This window comes from Pecten maximus, chromosome 6, assembly GCF_902652985.1.
Source record: "Pecten maximus chromosome 6, xPecMax1.1, whole genome shotgun sequence".
Lineage (NCBI taxonomy): Eukaryota > Metazoa > Mollusca > Bivalvia > Pectinida > Pectinidae > Pecten > Pecten maximus.
This window is the reverse complement of record NC_047020.1, coordinates 28,943,501-28,967,769: the sequence shown is the minus strand read 5'-3', so window position 1 is coordinate 28,967,769 and position 24,269 is coordinate 28,943,501. Positions and strand designations below refer to the sequence as shown.

The following is a 24,269-nucleotide window of genomic DNA, read 5'->3' as shown; positions in this document are numbered from 1 at the left end:
AAATGAAACTGTTGATACCATCCAGCTGCTTATCTTGAGTGAAAAGTGAATTTGATGTGACTGTAAGGTGAGAAATGAAAATTTGGAATCAGAGTACATATAATTCTACTGAGAACATGGAAATATTTCCAAAATTACTTCTACTTGAAAGGATTTAGGGAAGTGACATATAAGATCCATCCAAAACTTCTAGAGGAACTGCAATAATATTTAACTTCAACTTTAATTTCATCATCCAAGATGGCCACCTGTTGGCTTCTGAGAATCCAAGCAGCCTCAAAAACCATGCACAATATAAACCAAGGGAAAAAACATACATTGAACCTTTTTAAAGATCCACTGAAGCCTTCTTGAGAAATTATAACAAAGGACAGATGGACTGATCAGATCTTGAACCATAGACACTATGCAATTTGAAAAGTTCACCATCTCACGAATGTGGGATATAAAAGCATTATAGACTTAACGTTTATCACAATTATTTATTTCAACAAACAAGAAAGAAATCTTATCATACATCTGTTGAATGTTCAGCAACTTTACTGAAAAAAATGTGCAAGTTGTAGAAAATACATGTGGTAAAAATTAGGGCATAAACAACTGCCAACTATTTTTACTTCACATAATCGGAGTTAACAGAGGGTTTGAAGGATCAGTTAAGTTCCTATCAATTAGCAAGCACCTGTATGAAGTAGACCCAAGATCAATGTCTAAAGCTAGTCATTATTGTAAATGAAAACTAACATGAACTTTTATGAGAACATTGCGTCTGTGATGTTGAGATAATGGTGTTATGAAATTCCAGTAAAAATTCCCCCAACATGGATGTTCATCTGGTCAGCCTTGTCAGATTGATGCTTTTGTCTAATTGTGATCAAAATTTAGGATTACAACATTTTATCAACTTCAATCTTAAAAGGAAATGAAAATATATATGTTAAAAGTTTTATATACAGAAAATAGAATTATGGAATGCCCTCTGATGGGATTATGTGGTTAAAACAATTGGTTAAGGATGCCACACCAATATTGCCATCCTCCACCCTCTACATAGGGTATCTGTTCCTGATCTTCAACTCTGTAACAAAGAGTGGGTAACGATTTGTGGAGGCCCAGACACTACCTGTCTCCCTTATCACAGGAACTAGTGCAGATCTCCAGCACCCTCACCACACTGTTAGTGCTAGGGAATAAAGGACTGCAGTTCCTGTGTACGACTATATTTATATGTTTATATAATTATATACCAATATATCCTCCCATACGTGATCCGATCTCTCCATCTTCACCCCTACCATCCACTTCTGATATTTTCAACCTCAAATTATTTGAAGATTAATCTGTTTTGTAGTACGAATTCCTCTCCAATGTTATGCCATTAGGGACAATTTCATATTTCGTGTGTATATACTAACAGTTTGACTACACAAGAATTGTGAAGTTTGTGCCAAATCTATCTTTGCAGCTCATACTGGTGTATCTTATCGACTGTCAGGATGGTCTGTTCTTAAAATCATTCAAATGTTGCAATTAAACAACAGATAATGATGGTTCTTCGCTCAAATCCATTCAGAAGCCAAACTACACAAAAACTGACAGTTTTCCCATTCAATGTGCCAAATCCCACAAAATCTAATGGTATTTCAATACCATTTTATTTCTCTGGCACAATGACTAAAGTTCTACTTCTATAATTGTTTGCAGGACAAAAACCCAAAATCTGACAATTTCAGACAATGGTATATATATATGTATATGAATATTAGACCTGGACACAAAATATTTGTCAAACCATTGGAATGGCTTTAAAAAATAAGCTAAATTACTTAATATAGTTTTAATAAGATATGACCAATATTCAATTTCATTTACAATGATGTTCTCTAGCCTAATATTTATGTCAAAGTGTATCTTAACATGTTACCATGGTAACATTTCTGCCCCTGGGGGCTGTGCTTTTGAACCCTAAATGAGCAGCGGACTTATCCCTCAGAAAGCATCTCTGAAGGAGGGTGATAGGAAATCTTTACTCTATGACAAGAAATCAATTTGTGGCTTTTCTTTCAAACCCTCTCTGTGGACCTGATTTCGAGGCAGATACAGGGACTTGGTGGCGAGGATTGGACATGTATCAATGACACAGTGTTGCCAAGTCGATCTGAACCCAACAAGCTTTGATTGGTGGAGTCGATAGCAATGTTTTCATCTGATTTATAGCAATACCAAGTTTTAAGTGTACAACACTCCTCCACGGAACAAGACATTAGACAATTCTCCAGAGGGATTAGTAAGCACACATTCCTGTTAAGGTCCCTATGAAGTGATAGCTATATATGTAACGTGCTATCAATATACTACTATACTGCCTTACGATTTATGTATCTTCTCTCTAAAACAGTTTCACATTAAACGAGGTGAATGAACTCGTACTTCAGACTTGACAGAAATTGAGCCAAACACTCAAATTTTGACCAGCTCTTTTTAATCCTAAAAAATGTATACTAGCAGACAGAAAAAAGAAATATTCAATAAGTAGTTTGGAGAATATCTACTCAACAACAATTTCATATCTTGATATTGGTAAAACAGAAGTTTACGTGTCACCAAATATGAAATATCCTGGTTCAAATTGAATCATTATTGTTGAAGAATTCAGAATGAAATATGATAGACTGATAATGAAATGGCCTTTTATTGCTCCCTCATAACATCACACGACCCATGGATTCGTTATACAGTTAACGAAGTTCCACTATATAGTCTATGCATCTTTGGTAATATCTTGTTGTATAAATACTGGGGTACCTTTAATTTATTAGACATAACATAAATCAAAATGACATTTTACATTGTCACTTTTACCATGTAAAACACCATGTAATATCTCACAAATCGTGATATGTCAAAATTCTGTAAGACATCAAAAATACCAGTTCCCAATGCTAATACCATCCTAGGTGCAAGACATGCATGTCACCCGGTAAAAGTTAAAGACATTTTGGACTTGTAATTTTGTAATTGCAGGTAATTTCATAGAATTTTGCTTTTGTTAATTTTCCTGGGTTCCATTAAAATTCATTTGTATCAATTTGATAACTATACATAGTGTATAATCATCAGCTGTACATATATATATTGGGCTTTAATAATGTTTTACTAAAACAATTATATAGTAACAAAGGCAGCTGAGCTTTGCTCTTTCATTCAGCTTTCAATATTTCACACCCATGCATCCTATATTTCAGTGTGTTTTGACACATGAATGTTGATTATCAAATTAGTTTTATACAGTAATCAATACCAAGTGACATCTAACAAACACTGGTATATACATCAAAGTTGTTTATAATATATTGATAGATATATATCCTAACACTCGATAGAATTCCTTCCACTCTATAACAGCTACTACAGATCGAGAATTCTCCAAACTAGATGTTGCAGTACTGTGCTAGTCTGTTTTGATTAGTTCCTAGCCACATATCATTTGTCTTTATTTACCAGTCGGGTTCGACCTTTCAATATCGACAGGAACATGCCGTGATCAGCACAGTTGCCACCTAATGGCAGAGCTGCAGTTCCGAAGGCAGTAATTTCATTTTTATGGCTTCATTGTCTTTTTATATCTATTTTTTACATTTCCCATTTAAATGTTATGAAGATATTTGTCCAAACAGAAGCTGTACACATTCAAGTTGATACAAAACTACAGCGATGGCTCAGCATGTATTGCTGGCTGTAGAAAGTACTAGTCCTATTGTCATATTTTACATAAACCAATTTTAATATCGACATTATTTTTTTTACTCCTAAATTCTTGACATAATAGAAATATCAAACCTTAGATACCCTGCACTGGTGAGTAACAGAAGCTTACAAGCCTACCTCCACTCTGTGGGTATCGGCCTAGCGATCTAGCTGTAGTAGCCAGCCCGTATGTAAAAATTGTCTTATCAGTTTTATAAGTTGGTATATCATACTGCACAGCAGCTGTAGCTAAACCAGGTATGATATCAACTTTAGCTAATAGACTGTTTATATACAGGGAAGTTTACCCCTTAGTTAACTAATCCCTTACTGCCCCACACAGCTAGGCCCAGATTTTACAATTTCCCTAGTACTAATAACAGGTGACAACCCACAGCTAACTTGGACCTCACATCACTTCTATGTCTAATACAGATGTAAAATTTTACACCTTCCTTAATCATAATGGATAAACCTGTGTTTACCTATATAGCTATCTATATCTCTGACTGACCTGTGTATACAGACCTGTGTATACTGACTGTCCCGTGTGTACAGACCTCTGTATACTGACTGTCCCGTGTGTACAGACCTCTGTATACTGACTGACCTGTGTATACAGACTTCTGCATACTGACTGTCCTGTGTATACAGACTTCTGTATACTGACTGACCTGTGTATACAGACTTCTGTATACTGACTGACCTGTGTATACAGACTTCTATATACTGACTGACCTGTGTATACAGAGGTCTGTATACTGACTGACCTGTGTATACAGACCTCTGTATACTGACTGACCTGTGTGTACAGACTTCTGTATACTGACTGACCTGTGTATACAGACTTCTGTATACTGACTGTCCTGTGTATACAGACCTCTGTATACTGACTGTCCTGTGTGTACAGACCTCTGTATACTGACTGTTCTGTGTATACAGACTTCTGTATACTGACTGACCTGTGTATACAGACTTCTGTATACTGACTGTCCTGTGTGTACAGACTTATGTATACTGACCGACCTGTGTATACAGACCTCTGTATACTGACCGACCTGTGTGTACAGACTTCTGTATACTGACTGACCTGTGTATACAGACTTCTGTATACTGACTGACCTGTGTGTACAGACCTCTGTATACTGACTGACCTGTGTGTACAGACCTCTGTATACTGACTGTCCTGTGTGTACAGACCTCTGTATACTGACTGACCTGTGTATACAGACTTCTGTATACTGACTGACCTGTGTATACAGACTTCTGTATACTGACTGTCCTGTGTGTACAGACTTCTGTATACTGACTGTCCTGTGTGTACAGACTTCTGTATACTGACTGTCCTGTGTGTACAGACATCTGTATACTGACTGACCTGTGTACAGACTTCTGTATACTGACCGACCTGTGTGTACAGACTTCTGTATACTGACTGACCTGTGTGTACAGACCTCTGTATACTGACTGACCTGTGTGTACAAACTTCTGTATACTGACTGACCTGTGTATACAGACTTCTGTATACTGACTGACCTGTGTATACAGACTTCTGTATACTGACTGTCCTGTGTGTACAGACCTCTGTATACTGACTGTCCTGTGTGTACAGACCTCTGCATACTGACTGACCTGTGTATACAGACTTCTGTATACTGACTGACCTGTGTATACAGACTTCTGTATACTGACTGTCCTGTGTGTACAGACTTCTGTATACTGACTGTCCTGTGTGTACAGACATCTGTATACTGACTGACCTGTGTACAGACTTCTATATACTGACTGACCTGTGTATACAGAGGTCTGTATACTGACTGACCTGTGTATACAGACTTCTGTATACTGACTGACCTGTGTGTACAGACCTCTGTATACTGACTGTCCTGTGTGTACAGACCTCTGTATACTGACTGACCTGTGTATACAGACTTCTGTTTACTGACTGACCTGTGTATACAGACCTCTGTATACTGACTGACCTGTGTGTACAGACTTCTGTATACTGACTAACCTGTGTGTACAGACTTCTGTATACTGACTGACCTGTGTGTACAGACTTCTGTATACTGACTGACCTGTGTATAGAGACTTCTGTATACTGACTGCCCTGTGTATACAGACTTCTGTATACTGACTGACCTGTGTATACAGACTTCTGTATACTGACTGTCCTGTGTATACAGACCTCTGTATACTGACTGTCCTGTGTGTACAGACCTGTGTATACTGACTGTCCTGTGTGTACAGACCTCTGTATACTGACTGTCCTGTGTGTACAGACTTCTGTATACTGACTGACCTGTGTATACAGACCTCTGTATACTGACTGACCTGTGTATACAGACCTGTGTATACTGACTGACCTGTATGTACAGACTTCTGTATACTGACTGACCTGTGTATACAGACCTCTGTATACTGACCGTCCTGTGTACAGACTTCTGTATACTGACCTGTGTGTACAGACCTCTGTATACTGACTGACCTGTGTGTACAGATTTCTCCATAATGACCATCCTGGGTTTACAGACTTCTCTACACTGAACACCCTGTATCTATATTAACTTGTCTAATAATATAAATTGACCATCTTTTGCAGTTCTTAAAATTGTGCCTTCTGATATTTTATTTGGAAACCTCTTTGAAATTCAAAAATAAAATCTATAAGTATTAAAACAGTGAATATTAGTTTCAAAAGTTTGTATGAATTTACTTTCATTATTAAACAGGTATCATAGACTACCTTAGACTAATGTGCTCCCATGTGAACCTATATTGTATACCTAGAAGGAAGCATGTAGGTGGTTCCATTAACCTGCCAGGTAACTCCTACATATACACCTGTAAGAGTTCTACCACAGAGTATATATAGTACAAACCAATCATAAGACATGCCAGAATATAGCATAGACAGGATATATCATTTACATGGCAACCAAAAATTTAGATAATTAACTGAAAGCCATATTTTTTTTCAAATTGCAGCTATCTACTTTTAACAATACCTGCTAAGATATGTGAATACCCAGGGGTATTTGGTGACCACAAATGGTGGCATTACCTGCTGACAGAACTTTACATCTTGTGTATGTGTACAAGGTTCAGCTAACCTCATTTTAAATTTCAAATTAACCTGAATTGTCAATTTGATAGTGATAATAGTTTACCTGAACTTGTCAATCTGATAGTGATAATAGTTTACCTGAACTTGTCAATCTGATAGTGATAATAAAGCTTACCTGAACCTGAACTTGTCAATGTAAAAGTGATAAAATAGCTTACCTGAGGTTGTCAATCTGATAGTGATAACAGCTTACCTGAACTTGTCAATATGATAGTGTTTAGGGTGAGCTTTTCGTCTGCTAGGAGATATACAGGCACATGTCCCTAAATTCCTAGAGCTAGCATTCCCCATCGAAAAGTTCACACAAAACTTTTCAGAAAGGAATTTTCAGAAACTCGTAAGTTGACTTAAGTTCCATAGTGTAGGAGCCTCCCTGGTCGCAGGAACTATATTACGTATAGCCTGGACCGAGTGGTAGTGAGGTACTGACGACTGAAGATCTCTCTCCCCACTCGATGCATATGGTATACCATCACTATGGTACCAGCCACTCTACAGCCTGCTTACTCCACCGACTGTAACTTCTCCCCTCCACAAATAGCTGGTGTGTACAGTCTTTGGAGTTAGTCTGGGAACATGGTACCACCTGTGGTGCTGTGACAGCAGTACCACCTGGATACAGTCATTGGGTATAGGTACTGTGTTAAAAAATACAGGTGTGTTGTGTTAGGATTGCAAGTTCCTCTGAGTACTAGTACTTTCAGGGATACAAGTATCCTTGACAACCCTGGTGTTATAATAGCCACACTGTTAACCAGTCAGATGCAGTATTGTTAGGAAAGATTCTGTATATATGGACACTAATTCCTGGAGTAGGATATCCATTTGTCAAAGACAGCTGCTGGACAGTGTAAATGGACAGATTCCTGTATGGACAGTGTAAATGGACAGATTTCTGTATGGACTATCACAGGAACAATGCAGAATGGATGACCAGCCGACAAATATCTGATTTCTTAAGCAGAAAACATGGGTGAAATCAGCACATGAAACCAGGTACAGTATATATGTGTATTTATAAATAATCAACATTTTTACAATTTTTTACAATACAATCGCCTAACTCCAAATATACCTATAGCTATCTTATTACAAAAATGTTCCTGTAACATGCTATATATATATATATATATACACACCACTACAGAAGTACATCCTGTAGAGCCCTATTAAAGTTACAAACAGTGTTCATGTTCCAAATGTCACCTGTCATATAAGCCCATCCATTTCTATAGCAGTTTGGTTCAAATGTCACTTCATTGCAACTTATTTCAATAAGCTGGATTGCAATATTTTCCATCGTGCATACCTTGCCTCAAAGTTGATGTATTGGACCATAATTAAACTGGGATTATTACAGGATAAAAACTGAAATGTTTAAGCTGGGTTTATTACAGGATAAATACAGATACGTATTACCCTGGTTGCAGCTTTCATGATGCTACTAACAATTCCACTTCATCTATAGCACCATGAATGCATGTGATTTAGATTTTGGTGATTGTAGCATCACTAATTATAAGTGGTGGTGTTAAATTAACAGGAATTGCTATTTTCCTTTTTACATGAATGTGATGGGGGAAAACTAGCTGATTACTAGATAGGGAATTTACTTTTTCTAAATATACATGCATGAGTGTTATATATATTGATTCCAAGTGTTGGGGGAACTCTGTAACTGTAAATGTAAAGAATGCTGAATATATTTTATAGTTTAACATAATACAATCGTATACATGTATTTAAAAAATATATATGTAAGAATTGCATGCATTAAATTTATGTCAATCAAATGAATGTAGTATCATTGCTATGCCAGTCTAAACTCCAGCAGAGATCAGATTTACAATGAAGAGCTAGCAGTAATTGCTCCTAAGCTTTTGGCCTGACAGTGCAAGGGACATAACTCTGACCACCCTAACAAAACAAAGCTGACACAGTTATGTCCCTTCCTCACAACTTGTCTGCACCAGGGAATGCAACTCTTGTAGTACTACAGCAGTATGTGTACAATTCAGGAAGAAGACATATTGGACAAGGAAGATAGCTTACTATAAAAACAAATCATGAGAAAGCACAGAGAATACAGCCTCTGATAATTTTCATTATTCAGATCACAGACACACTCTTGCATATGGCATCCATTCTGACCTACGAGGCCAATAATGTTGGTAATAATAACATTCAGCATTTAACATATGCATGGATAATTACTGTTACCAGTGTCACATGAAAGCCTCTATATGATTTGTTTATAAATATATACAATAATCTATGAAATTAAACTTCATAATCCCCTATTGGTTATATCTTCCTTGAATTTCCGTCAAATCTGCTCGTGCAATTACATCAACAATGCGTAAGTAAAGTATGTAATAAACATCTAAAAATATAATGTGAATCAACCCTGCATGCACAGATTTACATCCCTGAATGGCGTATATAGGGTAGTCGTCATCAGAACGGTTCTGATAACTACCCTCGGTGGCCGAGTGGTTAAGGTGTCCCGACACTTTAACACTAGCCATCCACCACTGGGTTGCGAGTTTGAAACCTACGTAGGGTAGTTGCCAGGTGCTGACCGTAGGTCGGTGGTTTTTCTCCGGGTACTCCGGCTTTCCTCCACCTCCAAAAAACCTGGCACGTCCTTAAATGACACTGGCTGTTAATAGGACGTTAAACAAAAACAAACCAAACCAAACCCTATAGCTGAAAATTGTCAACAACACTCTCCAATAAATCGGACCATTTTGAATCATCGTGTTGGGCTCACCATTTTTATGCATACTTTGTATTTATTTACATTGAATCTCACAAGAACTGACTTTACCTTAACTACATTTAACAGCTTGTCTCACACAGTGAAGTTATATTTTGTATGTAATTATACTATATGTACATAATTAATAAATAAGACAATTTTGTTCCTTGGTTGGCTGACTGGACTAAACTGTAACACATTAAACATTTACAACAATGGTATTTACTTTAATGAGAACAGAATGACTGTTGTGGGAGAAACACACCAGGATTTCCAGTCGGGTACACCCTTGTCAACAATACCTCACATCTTATCTAATATACATTGTGTATACCAATAATATCCAGCCATCCATGATAGTCTTCACACAATTCTTCACGCCAGACTGTTGTTTACAGGCTAAAGTACCCCTACCATTATCTCAGCTTTCATTCTAAGTATAGAACCTTTTATTTTACAGTATCTTAAAAGGGAACTTATTGAATAGCAAAAAGATAATGAAAAACCTTGGTGAAATAGTGACAATGTTTATATACTAAAGGGATACAGGACTACATCGGAACCAAACCTGTGATGTTAAAATTCTAGATGCTTGATACAGCATCCTACCAGATCTAATGGTAAATGATCTCTCAGTCCAGTTATATTTACATTTCTCCCGTATGTAACAAAACTTGTCATCCCAAAGACATAAAAAAAACCTGTAAACAGTCCTTCTGCAGCGTACTTGGGTATACATATATTTAGATGGAGCAAAAAATGGGAAAATACAACACTATAAAGGCCTAACTGAGACTCGAACCTGGTACCTCTTGAACTCTATAGATATGCTGGATTTCTAAGTATCTGAACTCTATGGGACTATATGTATATACCTGGCCAATGCCTGGTGTCTCCAATACACATACAGGATATATCATCATTTTTTTCTCACATTTGTCAAATTTACTTGCATTTTTTTGTCTTCCATATTGATCCAGATTATATCGATTTTTATCCAAACCATTGATGTTCATCCAAAAGATTATGACATTTTATAAGACAAACACTATGCTTTACACATCCTGATCAATACACACAACTAAGATATCTTCTGTTCATAAAAGTCACTCAACAGTTGACAATCCCATTCCGCCAGGGTAGCTATAGTCACCCTTTGTCAACTCATTCATATGTATACTAAAATTTTATGTAAAATTCTAAATTATTTAAATTCATAACTGATATTAAACTGTAATACAGATACAAAATCATTGTCTAAGGGAGAAATCACAACTGATTTTCAATGATATTGATCTGAACACTTCCTTGAGCAATGCCTGGTTAAGCTGATCAAGCTTTAGGCCTGGGATACCTACATTGTAGCACTGACGGGTTTATTAATAATGCAAAAATGCCATGAAGTGAAACAAATTATGGGTAGGTGTGACCTGAATATGGAACAGACCCCTAGTTTTTTCTGCAATATCATACCACAGAAAATGTGGGGGAGAAAAAAGTTATGCTACACTATAGCACTGTTATAAAGCAAAAAGGAGTGTGTCTGTGTGGTTGTCATCGTGTTAAATGGTTCGTTTGCCTAGTTTGAATACTCTGAAGTCCCACATTCGATACCTGTGGGGTAAAATGACAGAAATACCTTTTCCTGTACTTATCAATAGGTCTAGTTTGTATTTACACCTCCTTCACATCTCATTTAGTTCCAAATAGCACTGAAAAAAATAGTTCCAAATAGCACTGAAAAAATTAGTGCCAAATAGCACTGAAAAAATTAGTGCCAAATAGCACTGGAAAAATTAGTGCCAAAAATCAATGAAAAAAGACAATCACAATCAAGCAATGCATCAAATTTCACCTGTAAATCTGAAAGGCAAACATTTAAACAATATTTATTTGAAGATCTCCTAGGACTTGTATAGGAAGAACAGAATATTTTACCATATTCTCTGAATGTACCATACTCGTACATACATACATGTATATGTGTAGATATTTAAAGTAACGTCTAGTATGACTTAGTGAGATATAAAAACTCTTTTAGACTGCCTGTAGATTTTGACAGCTGGATACCAGATACAGTAAGGAATAAACTATATTGTAGGTAGGTCACTCAAGGTCACCAGATAAATCATATTAGCTACTAGAGAGATAAGGTATTGACCAGTAACCGATACTGACCACTACATAAACCCAATAAACCTGGCCGCTTTATCCAGGGGTGTAAAGGGTTTATCGATCTATGGGATATGGCTTGTTTCTATTATGTGCCCTTCCTGGGCCTTCCTAGGTCGTTTTCACCTGAAGATAACGAGTTTACAGGTAGACAGATACAAGAAGCTTTATGATTCCACAGGCAAGGATTAAAATCTCTATGCTGGGGAAAACTATCAATGACCTTTAGACCATACTTCCCTTCTGTGGTTTAATGATCAATAACGATCATTTCATGTTATAATGTTTATGGTCAGAGGAGTAATTAAACTTTAAATGAATCATATTAATTCCTAACCATGCTTACCAGCTTTTAAGCTCCTGCCAGATATATGAGCGTATTTCTGGACTAGGATGATCGCTGTGGCCAGGTAGCTCGTTTGGTTGGAGCGCTCATCCAGAGTTTGTGTGCCCACCTGGTTTCATTGCATTTTCTATCTCTTTTTGACACCCAACTAAATGCACTCACAGATGGTGGTATAAAGTCTCGTTCATGTCATGGCATTTTCTTTCTCCTTTTTTGGCACCAAATTAAATGCACTCATGGTGGTATAGAGTCTTGTGTGTTTCTTCAGGGTATAAGACTTTATTGACGGAGGATCGAAGAGTGTAGGGAACAGGACTGACAATGGACTGATTGCCAGCTGTAGCCAGGTAGCTCAATTGTTTAGAACTTCTGTCAAGAGTTCTAAGGACAAGGATTCCTGGACTCAGGTCATAGTGATGATCTTTCTCCTTTTACATATACATATCTTATCCTGCTATAGTTATTTTAACCAAGGTACTGTTGATTTGATGGTTAAAAAACTTTCTGTCCAAACCGTACTGTTTCCTACATTAATATCTTTATGTCATATAATGATCATCTACAAGACTTTTGTCAGTATAATAATTTTGTAGTCTCCGACTGTTTATCTCTACGACATTAAAAGTCCCTTTTAAGGGATGTTGTGGCATATCATAAGTGGTTCAGCAGCTTCTGAGTTAGGTGGCTTATGGTATCAGACTGTGAGTCGGGACTAAAATGCCATAGATGGAAGATGATTGGACACATTTTGAGGCAAGATGAGCAAAATGACTACAAAATAAATGTGGGAAGACCTCAGAAGGGAAAAGGAAGAGACGACGACCAGACGACGCAGTGAAGAGAGAGAGAGAGAGAAGGGGTCGGAGAACGTGGAACAAAGAGCAGACAGCAGCAGTCTGGGAGAGGTGGGAGAGCTCTCAGTGAGGCCTTATTATGTACCACAATGATATAGTATTAATTCTGTTATATACACACACATATATATATATCATCAAGTTAAATCTTACAAGTGAACAGCCTTAAGTTCTAATCTACCATATTGGGTAACCCATGATTATATACAGATGCCACATTACAGCTGAATTGTTTTAAAGGGAATTTGCAGGGGTTGGTTTTACTAATCGGTACTAATATTAATATTTTCTGCTGTTAATTTGTTAGATAGTGATTAACTACCTACATTACTCCACCTATTGCTAGGTTTCGTCTCATCGACTACATATATATACTGTCAGTGTTCTACCAGCGTGAGGGAGTAGCCCTCCGTTACGGAACTGTACCATAATATGTTTGTAAGTAGTTTTAGAAGACAGTTCGTCCTAAAAGTGCCCTAGACATCACTATAACTCATCATATCATTGTGACCCGATGTGGAAGAAGTGAAAAGAATGGTATTGATTAATATGATTAAAGCTATAATTTTGATGTCCATCTCTTTCCTAATAAATAGTCCCTAAGAGTTGCCTATCCCTAACCTAAAGACTGGCATATAATATTCACTTGTATTGGACAAATTAACTGCAGATTGAGGGATCTATTTCCTGCAAGATGGATATTTAACACAGATTTTTTTCTACATCCTGGCAGACAGTACATCCAATCATCAATCAGTGTTTGAATACAGTATGTCCATTCATTTCGTATCAATTTATCTTTAAAGTAGAGTCATGATATAATTAACACCACTGTGACAACAGAAGGCCCTCAAATGTTAGCGTAGACTTGCGTGTACAACGTGCCACACAAATTGTCTAAAGTCTCTAATTTGTTCTTATATTATGATTACTACCGGTGTAAGTCGGTTAACACCTTGACACAAGAGTAGGTTAGAAGTGGTGTAGACGAGAACACCAGGTATAATTTTGCACCGGGTGCTATTTCTGGTTCACTGAAGTCTATATAGAGACTGTTACCTTACAACAGTTTGGTCAACTTAAAGTTATTTCAAGTGTGTGTAGCCTAGCCTGAAATTCCTTTTAAACTAAACTCTTATTTGCCCTGTTTTGCATTCAATTGCATTCAATATGTCACAAGAAAACCAAGCATGTACTGTACTGTCAATACAGGTAACAAGCGAGGTTATAATATAATGGTGTTTACAAAAAAAAAACATTCCTCAATACCACTGCACACAGGCAATCTCCAATACAATTGAAGCAAATCATTATTTTGTAATTTAAATACCTGTAGTAAAAATTCCTCTTGACTAGAGATATGGACAAACCATCTAATAGTTCGATCAGCTCACAGGAATGCCAATATACATGTTTGTTGTGTAATGCTGGCTCAGAATTTTACAGGTAGATTAATTAAGAAATTTACAGGTAGCTATATATATTAATAAAAAAGTTTACAGATTGATTAAATAAAAAAATTACAAGAAGATAAATTAAGAAATTTACAGACAGATTAATAAGTAAGCTTAATTACATGTCCATAAGGTTTAATTAAGACCTTTATACATAATGTGGTAAAGCTCATTATAGTAGAGGCTGTAAAAGTTGTAACTGACTCATAATTAATCTATCTATAGTAATTTGTAACTGACTCATAATTAATCTATCTATAGTAATTGATAATCTTAATGCCTATATATATATACTACAGTATATCATAACTACGTTTCAAAATTTATCACTTCCTCATGCCAATATACCACCACAGTAAAAACTACTGGTGTTACTGGTGATTTAAACGTGTTTGTTAGGGACAGGATACAGCTTTTTAAGCTCAATGGAATGGAAAGCTTTCATACAAAGTACTCTAAATAAAATACAACTTTTATCTAGTCTGACTTTAAATGTGAATTTAGGAAATTCCTTTGGTATACCAAGTAGGTACAATTTAATAGGTGCTTTCAGTTAATTCTCATTTCTTTACTTCTTTCAGTCCCCACCCAGGGGTATACTTAAGCTTTCAGTCCCCAAATTTCCTGTACACACTTTGAGTTACCATCGGTTAAACACACCTATGTACTTTTTCAGACCTGTAACCTCCTCAGGAAACATATTTCTCATGTCTTTACTTCTTTCAGTCCCCACCCAGGGGCCCCCTCCTCCTCCTACACATTGTGTACTTTCAGTCCCCAAACTTCATGTATACACCCAAGTTCCCAGTGGTTCACATACCTGTGTACTTTCTTAGACCCACCCTCCCCAAGAAACATCTTATTTCTCAGTTGTAGGTATATATATATATATACATAACCATGAAATTTCAGTCCAATGACCATTTCATTCTTCCTCTGCAATGGCTCATTCAATTTCCAACCACTTTAATTTATAGATGAAACCTTTCACTCTTTCTGTGCTGGCATTGAACCAACTTGCACCAAAGGTAAAATGGCAAATTCTAATTCTGCTGGGCTTGCCCCTGCCAATGAACAGGTGAGTTAAGGCCCAATACCTACTGCCTGACCTCACTAAAGCCTTGTTTAAGTTAAACATTAATTGTTGGGTAACTATATACCTGTCTGCCCCAGGTTGGCAGCCAAAAGACACCTCTGTTTTCACCTAATTCACCTGCCGAACAGCTAGGTAATTGGGGTACAGGTGTATATATGTATAGTAAGATATCCTATACTGGAACACACTTCCTAAACAAAGGCTATCCTATGGAAGACTGACAGTTGAAGATTGGTACTTATCATGAGTAAATAAATTATTTATCCTGGGATATATACTCAGGTAAAATATGTACAGAATGCTGGATCTCTGGTGTCAGGTGTGACAAATAGGCCTAGATAGAAGTCGATTGGCCATAATTCTGATATTCAAATCTACACGTAAAGTGTACCGTCTTAGATTATAATATTTATACCCTACAAAATCAAATCAAATGGTCTTTTATTCCAAACTTAATCAAAGTCTTTAATGGCCAATATAAGAAATAAAATGGTTTTGTTTAATGCAATTAACACCATCATCTTTTATTCTGGCATATTCAAGACACATATTCAACAGCTAGGTTTCTGTTTGACGAAGTGTTAAAACTGTGGCGTATAATATGACCCAATCATTATCAATACCCAGTTCCTTTTCGAACAGATTCATCTATTATCATGAAGCTTCAGTAATAATGAGACCCCTTGATGTATGTTCATTCACTACCAAACCAATTTGTAGAAAAGCAGTTTTCAGCCCAAATCAGTGGTATTGCATGGTGACAGAGGCTGCAAATTGGGTAGAGAATCCCATGTCTAGTCTGTAGTAGAAATTCCTATAGTAAAATGTCAAACCTCCATACTAGGCCACTTAGGAGCTTCTATACAGGGAAACAATAGAGTATTGGTCAGTAATTATATATAATGCGATTTATATCAAATTAAATCATCGTGTGATCAATTTGTCCATGACACTGACCGGTACTGCCCATTTCTATCACTGATGATGACCTGCCAGGCAATTTCACCAGGTTACCCATGATGTCCTTCGATCAATAACCATACCAACAAAATCTCATCAAATTCAATAGGAACAGCATTCGTCTGGATAAATCTGTCCCAACTAGTACAATAAACACTGCGGCCAACATCCTACCACAGATGTATCATGCATATCTGTATGGTTCAAATTAATTCCAATCACCGCGGAGACAACAACAACTGGCCAATCAGTGCTGTAGGCTTCTTTATAGGGAGAATCAATATCAGACAAAATGCATCTCAAATAATCCAACTTGCTGTCATGTTTGTAATTAATTTACCTGAAAATAACCTATCAATAAATATACCTTAATGATATTTATGTTTTTTTTCAGAAAAAAATAAAAATAAATATACCTAAATGATATTAATGGGATTTTTCAGAAAACATAATGTTGACTTTGTTTTTATCCATTTGAAATTATTTTGAATTGTTATTATATATAATTTATCAATGACTGATCTGAAAACATCTTTTTGGTGTAAATGGTGTAAGACTTTACCCTGCTGTCTATATTATAGCTCCTAGATAACCCATTAGTGCCTGATCAGCATAAAAACAGCATACCATAAAATGATATAATTTATAGTGTTTTTAAAGACACATGGAGACCATTTCATGTTCCTAGCTGTTCACATGATAAATTAGGTATGGCAGTTTACTTTGTCAGGTCCCCCACAGGTACATATATACCTACCTATCAATAGATTTCACTAACAACCAACTTATGACAGTTTATACAACAAAGGATCTTTGTCAGGTGTAGACAACAGCAGAAGACCACCTGGAACGACCTTGTGAACCATTGTGATACTACTTCCCTCAAAAATTTACATATAGATATATAATAAACAAACCCAGTGATATACAGTCGAATCTGTCCAAACGACCATCTCTATTTAACAACCCTCTGTTCTAAGCGACCATTTCAATTCCTCCCGAGCGTTTTCGCTATATATTTTAACTCTATTAAGCGACCCTCTGTTTATGCAACCAGCGATCACAATTGTTCGTTCCCGTGATAAGAATAACTCTCCAATAAGCGACCAGAAGTCTCCAAAATGCCTTACATTACCATTTTCGCCTTAATAACACCCAAGTAGTTTTACTTTTCGTGCAAAAGGACGGGAGATGAGGCGAAGTGACCGTCTGGAATTCTGACGATTTTCAGACGTTTTATATACGATATATCAATTTGCATGCGAAATATAACAATGAAGGAATGCATAAACAGTTAACTTACTGTTAAATCGTGATTTGTTATCTTTTTTGAGACATTAAAACAGATATTTGTCAGTGAAAAAGTTGCCGTTTTTAAAGTAGGAAATGCAGGAACGTAAATAATAATCGGAGCGGAAATCCGGACCAAGATTTCAGGAATTAAAAAAATATATATAAATAATTTGAAAGTAATCTAATTAACCAATGAAATATATTTCTCATGTTAAATCGATGTATTTTGCTATGTTGAAAGAATTTCAAAAAATACATATAGTGATGAAAAATTAGCACAGTAATAATTATTAAAAAAAAAAAACATACACCAAAAAAAAAAAAAAAAAAAATTGTTTTGTTTTATTCAAAGTGGTGGTTCATTTTTCACATATATTATAAATCATTATTGCCAATTTATGAAGCAAAAAAGCCTATGAACATTTATTAAATTTAAGATACCATCTCTATTAAGAGACCACTCTCCATTAAGAGACCGTTTTTCAACTTCCCTTGAGTGGTCGGTTAATACAGATTCGACTGTAGTTGCTTCCCCGAAAACTCACACATATATAAAATAATCACCAATAACCCAAACCTCATATAACCTATGTAATCATCAACATTTAAAAGACAAGACTACATAATATACAACAGTGTCATACCCAGAACCAGCATGGTACTTACCCCCCCAAATAAAACCCCATATCATACCTGTATATATATGTAACAACCCTCAGAACCACTACCTATATATATGTAACAACCCTCAGAACCACTACCTGTATATATATGTAACAACCCTCAGAACCACTACCTGTATATATGTAACAACCCTCAGAACCACTACCTGTATATATATAACAACCCTCAGAACCACTACCTGTATATATATATAACAACCCTCAGAACCACTACCTGTATATATATGTAACAACCCTCAGAACCACTACCTGTATATATGTAACAACCCCAAGAACCACTACCTGTATATATATGTAACAACCCTCAGAACCACTACCTGTATATATATGTAACAACCCTCAGAACCACTAACTATATATATGTAACAACCCTCAGAACCACTATAAATATATATGTAACAACCCTCAGAGCCACTACCTGTATATATATATGTAACAACCCCAAGAACCACTACCTGTATATATATGTAACAACCCTCAGAACCACTACCTGTATATATATGTAACAACCCTCAGAACCACTAACTATATATATGTAACAACCCTCAGAACCACTACCTATATATATATAACAACCCTCAGAACCACTACCTGTATATATATAACAACCCTCAGAACCACTACCTGTATATATATATAACAACCCTCAGAACCACTACCTGTATATATGTAACAACTCTCAGAACCACTACCTGTATATATATATATATATGTAACAACCCTCAGAACCACTACCTGTATATATGTAACAACCCTCAGAACCACTACCTGTATATATATAACAACCCTCAGAACCACTACCTGTATATATATAACAACCCTCAGAACCACTACCTGTATATATATAACAACCCTCAGAACCACTACCTGTATATATGTAACAACCCTCAGAACCACTACGGTCTACCTGTATATATAACAACCCTCAGAACCACTACCTGTATATATGTAACAACCCTCAGAACCACTACCTGTATATAACAACCCTCAGAAACCCTCAGAACCACTACCTGTTTTAATGACAGAAATTGCAGAACACATCCCAAACATACCTCACAAATATCTTACACATGTCCAACACCTATCTTTTTCAGATATAAAAACACAGCCTACAGTTGCCAAACATATCCTATCATATATATATACATAATTTAGACATCAGTGAAATCTATTGATGTATACATGCCTGTGGGAGACATGTCGAACATGTGTCATAGCTAGTTTACTTTACCTTGTAAACAGCTATAGTTAGGTCTCCTATATCTTATCAATTACACTTTTATTACTACCTCCTACCATTTTTTTTTTAAATTTGTACTTTCGTTATCTAATCTATAAAGGATCTTACACAAGTTTCCATTTAATATAAGGTTTAGAAAATAAGTAAGTCTTAAAACAATTATTATGGCAATTAAACATCTGTCGAAACAAAGAATAATTTCTGACAAATTCATAGATCATGTATGAAATGAATACAATTCACATAATAAAACATTATTTCTCTATAGCTGATCATGATATGGAATCTGAAATGGTGATAACATCATTCTGATGTTATTTCACAACAGATGAGGAAACTTATAACAAACAGATCTAGATCTGGTAGGAGTTATTTCATGTATTAGACAATTTATATAATGAGAGTTATATCACTGATAATGGGCCGGGGTAGTTGGATGGTGTTATATACTTACATATGTATACACCTGTTTTACAAGAAATGTAGGTTTTGTCCCTGAGTAAATTAATTCATATGTGAATATATAAATATTCATTCTAAATCTTTCTGCTGTTTAAAACATACTAGAATATCTAGTATAAACCATTTCTAAAACTCACATTAATTTTACATAGAGCAATTAATGTGAAACTTTTGAAGAAAACCAAATACAAAATGAGCATTAGGACTGGATTTTAGATCAAGATTACATGTACATCTTGTATAATAACAGGACACGGATATATAAGTTCATATGATATATGCATAACAACACTTTTTTTTTTATTTCTCCATTACAAGGAGAAAATTGAGGTAAAATAACCTGGGTTTTTTTATATAAAATACTGCATATACTTTGCTCTTGACTACAGCAGTTAAACTGTGATTTTTAAGGTTTATCAATGATTCCACTGAATACCTCTAATCTCAGGTTTAACATACTGGCCCAATAAGTTATCTCCCTTCTTCAACTGGTGACAAACATGCAGCTCAGGTCCTATATATATATATATATATTATATATATTACCAGGTTTTGATATTGTTTCAGTGGATTATCTCCCTTATTTGTCTAGTGACAAGCAAGTAGCTTGTCTTATACCATGCAAGGTTGTGACAATGTTTCAGTGGATTATCTCCCTTCTTTGTCTAGTGACAAATATGTATCTAATCCTTATAGTTGTACCAGGGTTTAACATTATAACATTCACTCTCACTGTAATTACTATCAAGGTTAACATTGTTTCAATGAATTATCTCCCTTCCTCATTTAATGACAAATTTTGAATACCGATTTAATGGATTATCTCCCTTCTTCATTTGGTGACAAACATATAAAGCTGGTGATCATCACTGTAAATACCTCCAATGTCTCATTTCCTCAATGAGTGTAGCTGCTTGATTTATATTTCGTCAGTGTCTAACTTTGGTCCTTGAATATCTACCTAGATTTCAAGTTTCATATACATTGTATATATGTAAATTGCAGGCAAGTTTCTCATATAAGTCAATTTCATTTCACAGCCATATTGGGTTTATGCCACAAACATTGATTACTTATATATAAGCAGTGTACCTACACAGAGATTACACAATATTATACTTTCTGTAAAGATATGACAACATGCTCCCATTATATAGCATTTGTTTATATGACTTTTTTTTTCTTAACATCATATAATTAACAGCCAAGGTCATTTAAGGACATATCAGGGTTTGGAGGTGGATGAAAGCCGGAGTACCTGGAGAAAAACCCGGAGAAAAACCACCGGCCTACGGTCAGTACCTGGCAACTGCCCCACATAGTACAATTTATGAGATTCTGAAGTATATGTTCAGTTCATGTGACATGCGGTTGATTAATTTGAAGTTCTTATATACCATAATGTCACAGCAATATAGCCCTTTAAAAGCAGTTCACAAATTTTATACATGTTGATCAGACCTTTTAGCAGCCACCTGTTTGCAACTGTTAGGTCATATATAGTGCAGCATCCTACCACTAGACCATGATGCTCCTGTGTTGCAGTTTCAGATAACTGAAGCAAGGTGTGATTCAATGTTGCGTTGATTCACATTATAAAAAAAGTTATTAACCAAACTTTGCATAACAATGTTTTTGTAAGCTAAATCTATAACGATCTTCCATGTTTATTAGTGTTAATCAATATGCTGCATTGCTGTGAATTTTTAATGGCTACAAATTGTACCACCTCCAATCCTGTACAGACAGGATGCTTGTTATGTGTCAAGGTAGATGATTTTAGTGTCTACAGCATCCTTTATAAAACACATTCTGTAGAATATCAGTCACAGTTTCCTGTAGGTCCAAATTGTTGAATTTTGATTCTCATAGTAATGGCGCCCGGCCCGCAAGCACACTATTACACTATTTTTCCCATCCTGCAAGTACGTATTGGTTTAGATTTCTCAACCATGTTTCCTTGACATGTATAATGTTGTAATCACATTCTACAGGTGGATACAACCTAATGGTAAATGAGATTCTACTACAGCTCTGCTCCAGACATTTGATGGATTATCTGTATGAGGATACCCGACATTAAATATAGACATTAGAAATTCGTTACATACAGCTAACATATGCATATTCCAGATAATACCTATATTAGACACCCTATATACCAACAGATTATATTGCTGGGATAACATTTATATTTAACATTTATCACTCTCTATATTAACTGCCAAATGGTCCAGTTTTAGATAGTGTTTGAGTTACAACAGCCTTTCAGGCAATATTTGGGGGCAAATGTACGTGACCTTGACGACTTCAAAGGATACGACATATATACTAAAAAAGATTTCATATACTCGGATATATATAAAACTCATTGTTATTATTTCATAAATATTCACCAAATCCGATTCACACACAAAATACAGGAAGAATTCTTTAATACAAATAGCATCAGTCCCAATTCACCAATCTATGGCTTAGCCAATTTTCTTTAATATAAGTGTAATTGCATACAAATGATGATTTTAGGGTCTCTGTATACTATACAGCTAGTTCACATTATGTCTCTCACACAGTTCTCTTACCTAAAAAATATAATTAGAGGTAAATATTTGGGATAATGTATGTTGGGTCAAACATGGTTTGACCTAGCTCCGACCTCAGACGTTGGACAAATTAGTGTGATAACATTCATGTACACCCCTCTATGATAAATAACCCTTGTGTTCCACTCAACTCAATACACACTGTCTGTAGTTTATAAGCTTATTAGATAGAATAGCCACAAGCGATTAACACTGTAAGATGCATTCTGTGCTGTCTGCATGGCTACACAGCAATGATAGAAAAAGATCTAGTATTGATTGGTGCCGGAGACGTAAAGTGAATCCTTCTTTGACAACCTATAGGACTAGCTGTCATAGGACATCATTGGACTGTTTTAGGACAATGGAGGACATTGAAGCAGGCAATCTTAGGACACCATTTAAAATCTTCCAGTAACTACAATCCCAACCAAGGTAGAACCTCTATGCAGTGTCTACATCCAGCCTATCCAAGATGATAGCTCATCATAAACAAAACCAATGACAAGCCTTTTAGTGACATGTCCGTATGGATTAGCGTCTGGCCATCAGTGTCCTCACAGCTCTACTTTATTTCAAGGCATCCAACCCCACTGATTTCTAACAAAATGCACCAGGGATATAGAAATAAGTTCTAGTCAGACAAATGAGTGATATCTGTAATGGGTAATGGGAATAGATTCCTGACTAAATGTAAACCTTAACTGATGTCAATAAGATATAGTGTGACTACAGGTACAGTTAGCTATATGATGGCAACTCAAATGATGTTTGTGTGACAGAGAGTGGGGGCAGGGAACCTTAAAAAAAGTGATGTGTGTGATAGAGAGTGGGGCAAGGAACCTGAAATGATATGTGAGACAGATAGTGGGAGCAGGGAACCTTAAAAAAAGTGATGTGTGTGACAGAGAGTGGGGCAAGGAACCTTAAGTGATGTGTGTGGCAGAAAGTGGGGGCAAAGAACCCGAGTGATGTGTGTAACAGATAGTGTGGGCGAGGAACCTTAAGTGATGTATACGAGAGATAGTGGGGGCACAGACATACAGTAGGGCCAGGGGCCTTCAGTGATAGAGTCTATGACAGTGGGGCCAGGCCCCTTTCAGTTATTGTTGTGACAGTGGGGCGAGGACCCTTAGTGATGTTACGGGATAGTGGGGGCACAGACATACAGTAGGGCCAGGGCCCTTCAATGATACAGTCTGTGACAGTGGGGCCAGGCCCCTTCAGTGATACAGTCTGTGACAAACAGTGGGGCCCGGCCCCTTCAGTAATACAGTCTGTGACAGTGGGGCCAGGCCCCTTAGTAATACAGTCTGTGACAGTGGGGCCAGGCCCCTTCAGTGATACAGTCTGTGACAGTGGGGCCAGGCCCCTTAGTAATACAGTCTGTGACAGACAGTGGAGCCAGTCCCCTTCAGTTATATACAGTCTGTGACAGACAGTGGGACCAGGCCCCTTTAGTAATACAGTCTGTGACAGACAGTGGGGCCAG

General features: G+C 36.3%; 2 protein-coding genes across 2 annotated transcripts in view; one reads left to right on the top strand and one right to left on the bottom strand.

Moving 5' to 3' along the window:
- LOC117329473 overlaps positions 1-24,269 on the bottom strand; it is a 102,979-nt gene that overhangs the window by 69,227 nt on the left and 9,483 nt on the right.
- LOC117329475 (short coiled-coil protein B-like) overlaps positions 7,771-24,269 on the top strand; it is a 30,519-nt gene continuing 14,020 nt past the window's right edge. Inside the window, exon 1 of the mRNA XM_033887430.1 lies at positions 7,771-7,870. The gene's annotated coding sequence lies outside the window, so the exon portion shown is untranslated. The remainder of the gene's footprint in view (positions 7,871-24,269) is intronic.